At 40.8% G+C, this 12,545-nt stretch overlaps 1 long non-coding RNA gene across 2 annotated transcripts; it reads left to right on the top strand.

Moving 5' to 3' along the window:
- The first annotated feature begins 99 nt into the window (after window positions 1-99).
- LOC125484893 lies at window positions 100-12,063 on the top strand. Of its 2 annotated transcripts, none has more exons than XR_007263697.1 (5): window positions 100-275; window positions 766-841; window positions 2,757-2,937; window positions 8,634-8,709; window positions 10,960-12,063. It is a non-coding gene; the product is annotated as an uncharacterized LOC125484893 (long non-coding RNA). The 2 variants fall into 2 exon arrangements; XR_007263696.1 differs by having other exon boundaries at window positions 8,438-8,709.
- Window positions 12,064-12,545: the final 482 nt, after the last annotated feature.

Below are 12,545 nucleotides of genomic sequence, written 5' to 3'. Positions count from 1 at the left end.
GGAAGGGAAGATGAGGGAGGAAGATACAACACAGTGAGGAGGGGGAGGCAGAGGGGAAGTGGGAATCGAGGCACGTGTAAAGGGAGGGGAGGGAGAAGGAATCGTGGAGTCTAAGGTGAAGAGGCGCTGTGAGGGTAATCGTTGGCAAGGAAAGAGCACTTTCAGTGAGGGCGTGAAGGCAAGGATGGAGACTCGGAGCTGTACTTAGAAAGGGAGTGACTCGGTTGTGTTGCGGTGCGGAGAAAGTTGCAGGCGGTCTCCTAGGAGATTGGAATGTGAGCTCACAGCAGCGCTTTGTTCGGTCTCGCGCAGACCCGTTGTCGCCCGCCGCTGACGTCAGAGATCCCTTGGAAAAGACCCATCCCTCGCCTCGAGCAGTCAGTGTGGATTCATCCGCCACTGCCGAGAAAGAGTTCCATGAGAACGCGTGAAATGAACGAAGACGAGAGTTGGTGGTGATCATGTGAAATGTTCACTGTTTAGGGACTGGAAATAGTTATCATTAGGTTCATTTTAAATCAACGAACTATTTTAAAGTTGCATTCTGATGTTTCTTTTTGTCAATACAGACTCAAGTATTTAAAAGCAGCTAGAGCCAACAATGAAACTAAAGATTGATGCTAGAACAGATAGTTCAGATATTCAAGCTTGATTCATTTCTACAATAGATGCAATGGAAATAAGTGAATGTGAGACATAAATTATTTGCCAAATTTTTTATTGATCGAAGGATGTTGTAAATGTTTATTTTACTTTGGATTTCAGCAATTGGTCCATTTACCCCCATCCAAAACCTCTGTTCTGCCGAGCTTGCATTAAATTAGGACTTAACATCTGGCAAGTAGGTATAGTTGTGACTCCAAAATTGCATGACTAACCGTATATTTGCGTGTATCCTGCATTCTGTTCTGTCAGTCTGATGCACTTGTACGATTTGCCTGTAAAGCACATAAGACAACACTTTTTACCGTACCTTAGTACACGTAACAATAATAAAACAAATCAGATCAAAATGGAAATTGTTTCATGATAGTATAGAACTGGTCTCACTAACTTTTAGTTTGGGAAGGAAACATATGCAAATAGTCCAACTGGCTCATTCTTCACTATTTAGTACCTAACAAACTAGAAGTTGAGCATGTGTATGTCCAGGATTTGGCTGTGGTGATATCTCCACCATGCCACAATTAATATTAATGCCAATAAATGAAGTATTTCCCCATTTTATATGGGAAAGCCAATCAGCTTGCCCAGTTGGTGTCAAATTGAACTAGTCACGCTCTCTGACATTTCCCCCTGGCCCTGCAATTTATTCCCATCAGGTTATCCAATTCTGTTTTGAAAGCCATGATTGAATCTGCCTACACCACACTTATGCCATACATTCTAAATTACAACTGATTTCTGCTTGAAGGGTTTTTTAAAAAAATGTTCATTAATTTCTTAACTTCTTTTGTTATTCACCATATCTGAGTCCTCCTGTTCTTGACCCACCAATGGGTACCAATTCTCTCTCTCTTTACTAGCTGGACTTGTCCTGATTTTGAACACCTTTATCAAATCTTCTCTCAACCATCCCCAAGAGTACCAAACCGTTCTTCTATTTACCCATTTTAAACTAAAATCCCTTAGTCCTAGAACCATTCTCATAAATTCTTTCTGTGCCATCTCTAGGTTGATATCCTTTCTAAAGTGTGATGTCCAGAATTGAGTACCATATTCCAGTTGAAGTCTCGTCAACATTTTATAAACATCCATTATTGTTTCCTTGCTTTTGTACTTTAAAATTTTGTTCTGAGAGCCTAGGATCTCATGTGCCTTTTTAACCACTACGCCCCATTCTGTCTAGCCACCATCAACTATTTACACACACATTTTTTAGGTGACTCTGTTCCTGCACCCACTTAGTGTTCCACAGTTTAATTCAAACTCCCCTCATTTCTCTTCCTTCCAAAATGTGTCATTTCAAATTTTTTTGCACAAAATCTTCCTATGCTCAAGCATCTGCCTATCACCAGCTTGTCAATGTCCATTTAAAAGGCATCACTACTCTCAATATATTCTTAAACCTTGTGCCATCTGCAAATTTTGAAATTGTGTGCTGTACTCCAGAATCTAAGTCAAGAAAACACCCTCAAAGAATCCCACCATATATCTTTCCCCAGTCCAAAAAAAATCACTGTTCATCACTGCTGTCTGTATCCTGTCAATCAACCAACATTACATCCATGCTGACAATGTTCCTTTTAATACATGCGATTCAGTTTTCCTGGCACTTTTATCAACTGCCTTTTGGAAATCCTTGGACTCCATGGCAACCACATTACCCTGTTCTACACTCTCTGTTATCTCAACCCAATCCCATTAATTAAACACCATTTGCCTTTAAATTTTGTGTGAGGACAACAATTAATCTGATGGCATGGGCAGTAAGGAAGTTCTCACCCCCACTGGGATTCACTAAGGTTGAAGGTCATTAAAGGTATTTAAAGGCCACGTTGGCAGGCTTTCACACACTCCAAGCCAGGAGAGTCATTCAGTTTGTGTGGTTGTCCATGCTAGTCAATCACTCAGATAGGACCAACGGATGCAAACCTCAGCACCAAATGTGATATGTGCACTGAATGGGTTTCTGGGCAGTGCACTTTTAGGTCATTCGTGGGGGAGTGGGATCAGGACCTGGCAGAGTTTTGCACGCTCAAATGCTCATGCTGTCATAGTGATGACATTCATTACTTCTCTTTCTTTGCTTGCAGGACAAGAACACCTACAGAAGGAGAGCATGGGCCCAGATGCCCAGATATTGCACCCTCAGCTCCTTCGAGGAGCAGGCTGCAGGGTTGGCAGGGGAGGCTATTTCCTGTAGCAGATGGCTGGCTTAGTGAGTTAATCATTCTGGTTTGTCTGTTGGCTATCAACATCCTGCTCAGACACTGGGTTAGTGAAGCTTTCTACCTCTGGTAATATATGGTAGTAAAGTTGTTGGATTAGTAAATCAGAGCAACTTTCAATTCAAGGCTGGTCCCTGAAGATAACCTGTCTGATTTATTAATGTTCTTTTCGGGAAGCAGATCTACCATCCTTGTCTGGTCTGGCCTACATGTGATTCCAGACCCACAGCATTGCCTGTCTTCTCAGATGGCTGAGTAAGACAATGGGTTCAAAGGTAATTGGATATAGACAGCCAGTGACTCGTGTGATCAGAAAACCAAGAAAATGCATGCGCTTGTCTTCCCAGGCATCCGGTGTTGCAGTCTCTGATGAAGTGATCAACTGTTCCAATGACGTGAAAGTCAGCAAGTCATGCAGCCAGGCAGGTTTGAAGAAGAGGAAGGAGGCAGTGCTCTTTAAATTGGATGATAGTAAAGAGAAAATAATTTTGGACCAGGAGAAGCAGATTACAGTTGGAGGTGTTGTGGAGGGAAAAGTTTATGACCCACTCAACAGCTTTATTAAAATGCTTCCATAGAATGATTGCCGCTATGCCCTTTATAATGCATCCTTCAAGACCAAGGAAACAAAGAAAGAAGAGTTGATTTTCATACACTGGTAAGTGAACAATTACAATTCATTGCCTTGCTTCAGTTATAAAGGAAGGCTGGGACTTTTCTCACTGGAGCGTAGGAGGTTGAGAAGTGACCATATAGACGTTTGTAAAATAATGAGGGGCACAGAGTTAATGATGGTTGAATTTCCCCCTAGGATAGGAGATTTGAAGACAAGGAGACACATTTTTAAGGCGAGAGGAGAGAGATTTCAAAGGCGTGAGACACATTTTTTACACAGGGTCGTTAGTGTGTGGAATGAACTTCCTGAGGAATTGGTGGATGTGGGCACAATGACAATGTTTAAAAGTACATAAATAGAAAGGTTTGGAGGGATATGGGCCAGGAGCAGGCAGATGGGGCTAGTTTAGTTTGGGATTATGGTTGGCATGGACTGGTTGGACTGAAGGGTCTGTTTCCATGCTGTATGACTCTGACAGGTGGCTGCTATACAGATTGGCACACTTTAGGCTCATGGGCTGAATAACCTCCTCTTGAGACTATTCAGCCTATCTAAAAACTTAACCTAGAATCAGAAACCATTCAATCCCTACGTCTCTGACTGTGACCGTGCCTGTGCAGTTAGAGAGATCAGGAAGCTAGGAGGATATCTCCAGTCTGCTATTGTCAGGTGTGCAAACAGTGTTAGAGATTGTTTAGATAAGAGAGTGTAGATGACCAACAACTAATTCTTTCACTTCTCCAATGCAGGTACTCATGGCTAACAAAACAAAAAGAGAAGACAGCCTCCCTCCAGATTTTTCTCCACCTCATCCTGAGCCTCTAGCTGCACTGCCACCATCAACTCGGAGGATTATTCCTCTGAAAACTCAAGACGATGCACTGGATACACTGTCAGCACAGCAACAATGGATATACAATCTGCATTAGGTTCAGGGTCACAACCTGGTGAGCACATTACAAACTCAGGTCCACCCAGCAGCAAAAGAAGCGACTGCTGAGGTTTCTGACAATTGGAGGACTGCTGCAGTGTAGATGATGAACCTCTGCACTTGGCCATATGAGACCTCTTTAAGAACCAGAGACAGGCAGGAAACATCAGGTAGAGCCTGCCTGAGACCACGAGAAGACTAGAACACAAACTGGAGAAGCCTGTCCAAGTTCCCTCTACTGACATGGCATAGGCATGTGAGTGTTTCACTGTCCACATGGAAAGACTGGAAGCCACCTTCGAAAATCAAGTCCTGCAGAACACAATGAATGCTGTATATGTGTTTGAATCTCCTCTCCATTGCTGTTGTCCTTCAGTACAGAGCATCAATGGCAAGGCCAGAGGGGTCAAAACACCTCAACCTCACTCCAGTGCCTCTTCACCCCAAGGAATGAGGAGATGTCATCGGGAACCCGTAGAGAGGAGGAGCACCAGTTATATCCTTCGTGATTCACCTCAGGCCAGTCAAGAATTGCTCTGCCTGAGGAGTGTGCATCTGTGCAGAGGACTCCCAGCCTGCTAGGCCCCTCTAGGCCTGGAACCATCAAATCATCACAGTTAACAGGCATAGCCACCAGCAGAATGGCTCAAACTCAATTGTGGATGTCAGGGCTACACCTCGATGTTGTGGTAGGCACATGAGTGGCACAATTTTGCTATAATCTCACTATGCCACTAGATGCTACAACAATTGGCTGAAGGGAATGGAGTGGAGCGTCTTGCCCATCAGAATGTGATAGGTCCTCCATCAACAGAACTTTTAGTGTCTGTCTCACACCATCATCAATGTGTGAACCTCATGATGTTCTCATTACCTCTATGAGATTAGATTTATCATTTGGAGATTGCAGTCAAGGTCCATGAGACTAATCTCAGACAGTGGCACTATCTACTGAAGTGATATTGAGGAGAATAGGCCTGTTTGCTACGTCATAGAAAGCAGAGAGACAATCCATATGAGGAATGTAACTGGGGTATGCAGGGTGAAGAAGGAAAGGCCTTTCTCTGGATAGGCCTTGCCATGAAGTCTTCATAGTCAAATGAAACATTCTCCAAATAAGAGTTAGGCAATGTGCAACTGAGACGTGAAGACTTTACTCTGTCCAAAAAGGATTGGATGGAATGTTCTGCCCATAGTGTAGGGGAGCCAAGTCACTGAAGATGCTTATCTAATGCAACCATAAGCTATGGAATGAAAGATATCTAGGACTGTAGGAATAGTGAGGGACGGTAATGAATCACATCAGCCATGATGTAGGAGAACTGCAGTGCTTTCTCCAGGGTCCAACCAGCCTAATCTTGCTCCTCTTTTCTCTCCCGTTGTCCTTACAAAGTTCTCAAGAAAGCATGTGGAGCATGTTGCACAGTGACATGTGTGCAACCAAGCCATGGTAAATCAGCATGTGACTTTAAAGGTAGCATGCATTTGACTTGCTTGAGGTAAGGCCCATAATCATTCTTCCTGCCTGGATCTGTAGGTCTTGGGAGGATGCAGTGCTCTGAAGGTACAGTTGTGCATAATTATTGCAAAGGCTAAGTTTGTCTATACAGATTGATACACCCAAGGGATCACACTAACAGCCTAATTCAAGCAAAATCAAATGCTTTATTTAATAAAACAGAGAACAAATTAACTTAAATAATTCAGTGATGAATGTCCCCAAGAAGAGGCAGCAATCTCCCAGCAAGCAGGATTTTAAAAAGTATATCAGAATAAACAGTTATTTGTAGTTCACTCAGCCTTGAATCTGCTCACAGAAAGATTCTCATTGGCCTGACTGCCTTATTTCCCTGGCTTATTCCTGTCTGTGGGTGACCTGCTGACCCACAACATGACCATTGCAATCTTCCTCATTGGTGGAGAGCAATTGGCCTTCCTTTTGTTCATCTCCCAAGTCACTTCCCCTTGTGAAAGAGGTCATAGAGGGCGTAGCACACCATGACAGTTCAGAGACTCTTTCTGTGGTACACTGCAATGCACCATAGGAGCAGTTCAAAACTGTGATAATGATTTTGAGCTTTCCTGGGATATGCAGTTTTGTACTTCTCCTTGGTGCCAGGCTGCAAATTCCTCATTGGTATCATCAGCCAGGTCCTCCGGGGATGGCCCTCATCTCCCAGCGGCCAGCGTTGTAATTGATGGGGCGGCACTAAGGATCTCCATCCCATGTGAGTGCTACAGAATGTAGGAGTTTTGAGAACTCCCTGGACATTGAGCACAAACCTGGAGGAATTGCCTGATATAGTCATATATTAGCTGAACAATAAGGAAGTGCAGTGCTTTCCTGCAAACAAAGGTGATTGGCAGGTTCCCAGGGAGCTCCAATTGCAATATGTTTTTATTCCAGTGTACCTGTGGGAAACATGCTTTTGCAGCAACCCCCACTGGATAATCTGCCTGACTCATTGCATTCAAAGGGAACTGTAATGATTGTAACGAGGCCGGCAAGATGGATCTCATAGAATATGATCCCCTATTTAGGGCTGTCAACCTGATCAAATCAGGGAGCCCTGGCTGACAGATATAAACTGACGTGCCACCAGTTCTGTTCACTCTGAGAGCTGATCACTGTGAAGGGCTTGCCACATGTAAATAAAGGGTGACTTAGTGACAGAATACTGGCCTCTGTGGAGTTATTTCAGTGACCAAGACCCAGAGTGCCAACAAGGACAAAGATTACTGCCAGCAGCTCCCCCACATTCATGAGAATGGCTGGGTAAACCCTGGACTCGATTATATTTCATTCTCATGTTCATATCTCTCAATGTGCTTACTCCTTCTTATCTCTGCAACTTCCTACAGCTATGTAATCTTCCAGGTTATCCACATCCTTTTAATTCTGGCCTGCTTTTTATTCCCAACTTTTGTTCTCATCGCCACTGGCAACCCTTGCCTTCAGCCATGGAAGACCTGAGTTCTGGAATTTCCTCCCTAAGCCTCTTTGCCTTTCAATGTATCTTATTTTAAGACTCTCCATAAAAACAATTTTTTTCAACCAACGTTTGGACACTTTTCACATGGTCTTCTGTGGCTCAATGCCAATTTCTGTAGTATTATAATATTTTAATACTCAAAATATTCTATATAAATGCAAATTGTAGTTATTTGCAGAAAGATTAGTCAATATGAATCATGGCAAGGGTTGGATGTGTAATTAAATACTCTTTATTTGGCTTTGCTAATTTTTACCCAAAGACTTGTGATCCTGAAAATGCACTATTGAAATTCCTCATCAGATGACACAACCATCCACCCATTCAATTAAAAAAGATCTGTATCTTCCAATCCCTAGGGCTCAAGTAGCCAGCAGACAAATTACTTCTGAGTTTATACCAATTACTTACACTACTAAATATCTGAATAAAAGTTAGTCCCATAAACTTTCAAATCGTAAGCTTTAGAGAGTCAGAATTTCATAAAGTTTCCAATTTGAATTATTTAAAATGTATTATTTTATGAAATATGCATAAAATAATAAATCAAAATTAGATTTTTCCCTATGAAAAATGTACATCTTCTGTAGCAATCATTTTGGGAAAGTGCTTCATTGAAAAAAAATTGTCATGGTTGTTTGTATCCTTTTTAAAATTCCAGAAAGTTTGTTAAAACATTAGAAAATCATTTAAATTCTGTTAATTGATCAATCACACAAATGAGAATGCTATTTCTAGTTGGTATGCAACTCCTAGCAGATACCTATCAATGTATTACTGAATGCAAACACTCCTTTGTTCCCACAATTGAGGAGCAAATGGGGATGTATAGAAACTTCATTTAGGTTTCCACTATTGTCATGGTTTAAGACATCACTGTGTTTGATACCTGATGTAGTCAAGTGTAATGAACTAAATCTTCAAGGAATGTCCTTCAACTCTACTGGGAAACCCTCTTTGTAACCAAGTGATTCCTCATTGTTTTTTCATTCTCGATCAATTGTAGCTCCAGCCTCAGATACGATCTGGATGTGGACACAGCTCTAACGAAAATGTGCACTACCAGAGAATGTCACCAGAGATTGGCTTTGATATGAAGCCAATGGAATGAAAAACCAGAAGAATCACGAGATCCGGCATCTATGGTCTGTCTTCGTAATGAATATCAAGATTAAGTGAGCTTTTTCTTTTCTTATCCTTAGGATGCTTCTGTCAACCGTGAACTCATAGATTGCAGCAGAGTGATTTTTGTACCATCCCAGTGACTATGAAGGAAAGGTAATATTCTCATGTCAGGATTGTAGACAGCTTGGAAGGAAACTTAAAAGTGATAGTATTCCAATGCACTTCTGGATATGTGTTTCTTACTAAGATCCATTTGCTTTTGACAATCGAAATGATCTGCATCAGACACAGTGAGAGGTACCTGCATTGTGATGCATCCCTGCTTCTGAGACTGAAGCTAAGGGTTCAAATCCACTTCAGGACTTGACAGCCAAAGAAGATGCATTCATAACATGGCCAGAAAGTTTGAATGTAATGTGTAAATCCTTCTGACATCTGCCAATGGCAGGATATTGCTGGTCAGCCATGTATGGAAAGAGAATTAAAGTCTATAGTATCACAAGTCATAGTTGTATTCAGACATCCTTGGCTGGATGGCCAGTATGGATCAGATCAGGGCAAGCAGAATGGGGTTTGTTCCCCATCCTAGCCAAGGTAGATTTGAGACGCATCCCCTTGCCCAAACAGTGGTGGTCACTTTGAGTCAGACCTGACTTTTGGCAGAGAACTGAGTAAGAGGAAGATCTGTCATAATCTGAGAAAGTGCATCACCCATTCTCCAATCCTTCTTAACAGTATTTATTTCTTACTGCCTTAAGCTCAGATTTCAAGATTATGCCATTTTTTTTCTAGATTTTATGACAGAGTAATTTCCTACCTACTCTGTTCATTCTCTTCACTATGTTAAGTATCAAGTCAGGATTCAACCTCCAGCTTCCCAGAGATCATGGTCTTTTATAATCTGATGGAGGTGTTTAAAATTATGGTGGTAGAACAAGATAGAGAAAAATGCACTGTGCAGGCGTATCCCTGAACGCTGGCTTAAAGACAATTATGGGGTGACCTGGGGATCAGGGAAATTTCCAATCTAAAGTTCAAACATTGTAGACAATTCCCACAGAGGTCAATGCATGCAGACCTCCGCAGGGGCCCAACACATGCCATAGGCCATAAACAGAGCTGGGGACAGGGGGTACCTTCAGAGCCCAATTACTGGGGATCAGAGTTCAAGTCAAGCTACTGTTTTCAACCTGGACACGGGGTCACTGTACTTAGGCCGGGGTGGGGCCCAAGCCAGGAGCAGCAACAGGACCTGTGATTTCTGTCCCAGTGCCTGGCTGTACAACTAGTCTGCAACAATCTGAATACCAGAGATCTGAGCCATTGTTTAAAATGTTCTCCCATCCATGTGACTTACCAAAGAAATTCAGACAGAAATCAGTATTATGGAATCCCTAAATATTGTATGTTATTTAAAGCACAAGCTTATGTGGTTGTAAAAAAGTAAATTTTTTATTCAAAGTTAAAATCTGGAATTGTATTTTTCTCATGCTCTTAGTATAAATATTGGGTATTTGTGGATTGAAAATGGGTTTGGTCTAATTGGAGCAACTTGATAGTGAAAAATGAATGGATTAATGTATTTCAAGATGTCCATTGTTCCAGATGCACTGAGGCAGAAAGTGCTGTGGTACAGGTGAACTGGACTACCAAACAGCAGCCAATTAAAATTTAGCTACAGCTGTCTCGTCACATTGAAAGAGAAGGAATATTCTAGGATATAATAACCACATGTTGGTCTATTGCATTTTGACAGATTGGTTTAAAAGGTAAGAACAGGACATTGCCCCTTCTTCTGACTGAAGGCACAAAGAGATGTATGTGAAAGACAGATACTAGCTAGTAAATTAAAAATCCTATGACCGTGCGTACTTCCTGCCCATAAAAACATTATTTCCCGTAGACACATTTGTTATACATTTACCAATTCCTATAACTGCAGCTGCAGTTAAGACTTTTCATCACATCCTGCCCCGTTCGTGAACAAAGTACAGAGAAGATATAGTATCTGCAATGGCATCATATTGACCAGGATTTTCCTTTGGTCATTTATTATCACTATCTAATTCTGCAACAAATTTTCATCCATGCCACTTCAAATTACTTTATACTTACATACATCTACCATTTTTTAATAAAAATGGTATCAGTATCAAGAGTGAATAAATAATTATCTCAATAGAATTGTTATGTTCACAATTTTAGAAGTATACTCTTGATTTACTTGTGCCTTCAGCCAGCAAAACCATTTTAATTGCTTTGTTTTGCATTTTACTGATCCTTTGTCTTCTTTACATTTTTCAATAATATTGTATAAGTTACACAATAGTTGGTGATTTCACATGAGAGAATACTTCCAAGTGACATTCAGACCAGTAAATCAATTTTTCTTTTAATTCCCAGGTTGGAACTTTCACAGTTTCCCATCCCTGTCCAACTTCCTGCACAGATGTACATACAATTTCCTCAAAACTGGGAAGACAATGGAATCAGCTTGTCATTTGAAATCCACTGCTTTGTGGGTTATTTCGTTTGACGTCCCTCTTTGTCAAAATATGCATCTGCGAAACACCTTGGGATGTTTTCAAACATTAAATGAGTTAAATAAATGCAATAAAGCCAGAAAATGCTGGTAACACTCAGCAGGTCAGACAACATCTGTGAAGGGAAACAGAATTAGTAATTTCAGACTGAGGACCTTTCATCAGAACTGCTGATTAAATGCAGATTGTAGTGATTGTTAGTGTCGTTCATCAGTTCTCTGGCCACACTGCTTTAATCAATCATTTCCAGGTGACAAAAACATCAAATGTCAAGATGAGAATTGTCCAGTGGAAATGGTAGTGTTATTACTCTTTAGAAAGTATTTTCTGGATTTGAATCAGTAATTATAAAAAAGAAAGAAGTCCTAGGTGAATGGTTTTGCATGGCAGGTCTTCAAAGTGCGTTTGGTCACTTAGTTAACATGATCTAGTAATCTATTGGCACTGATATGAAATAGACACAAGGACCTATCCTAGCACATAGTATTACGTTCTTATGTTCTGTGTTTCATTATGATTGAACTGGCAAGCTCTGGATATGTAATGGGTATCCCCAGACATCTCGCCAGAAAAGAGACCCTTTGGATCTCTATCCGCTGGAACGTGTGGCCTGTGAGGTTCTATGATAGACATCTAGAATGCCCAAGGAAAGAAAAAGCTGTCAAATATGTAGTTATTTGCTTCAGTTTCATAATTTTATTTCATACACACTCTATCTGCATGGAAATTGTAAATCTCCTTTTGAATGCATTTATGATGCCATTACCTTCAGTGTAATTTCTCCCTTATTTCAATAAAGCCACTGTCAACTTTGAAAACTCCTGTGCCCCAAGGTAGATATCAATTTGATGAGTGTTACAACAATGAAGAACAGGAAGTTGTAATATCAATAATACCCACTTTCTATCCACCATTATGTCAAAAAACAAACAGATCAGGTTTTAATCAATCAAGCAGTGTAACACAAAATTGAATTGCTTAAAAGTTTGATTTTCTTCTTTGCAAGCAAGTAAAACTGGATGACAAGTGACAATATCTGCTTTAATTGTCTACACTGAATAAAGTTTGATACTCTTGAAAGTCAGTGTGGCTCAGATCACTCCACGTGAACAAATTGACTATAAAAGTGGAGATCCATTAAATATAGTGAACGTTATATGGAAGCACTTCAAACATTTAATTAGCATTATGCCATCTAATAGATTGATAGTGTGTACCGATTAGACATATGTAGTGGGTCATTACAACTTCCTTCCCCTTCCCTTTCCACCACACATTAATCACAAATTGCCTGGATCTGAAAGCATTGACAATTATACATTTGAAGTAAATTAAGTTTGTATTTTACCCTAATCAAGAAGAAAACACAAAAATATAGGTTATCCTTATTGAAACATTTGTCTGATGGTCCAGCCTTGTTGCCATACTTATGTACATGGTGTACTG

The sequence above is a fragment of the Rhincodon typus genome, chromosome 1, assembly GCF_021869965.1.
Source record: "Rhincodon typus isolate 14 chromosome 1, sRhiTyp1.1, whole genome shotgun sequence".
Taxonomy (NCBI): Eukaryota; Metazoa; Chordata; class Chondrichthyes; order Orectolobiformes; family Rhincodontidae; genus Rhincodon; species Rhincodon typus.
Note: the sequence above shows the minus strand (reverse complement) of the source record. Positions and strands in the feature narration are given on the sequence as shown.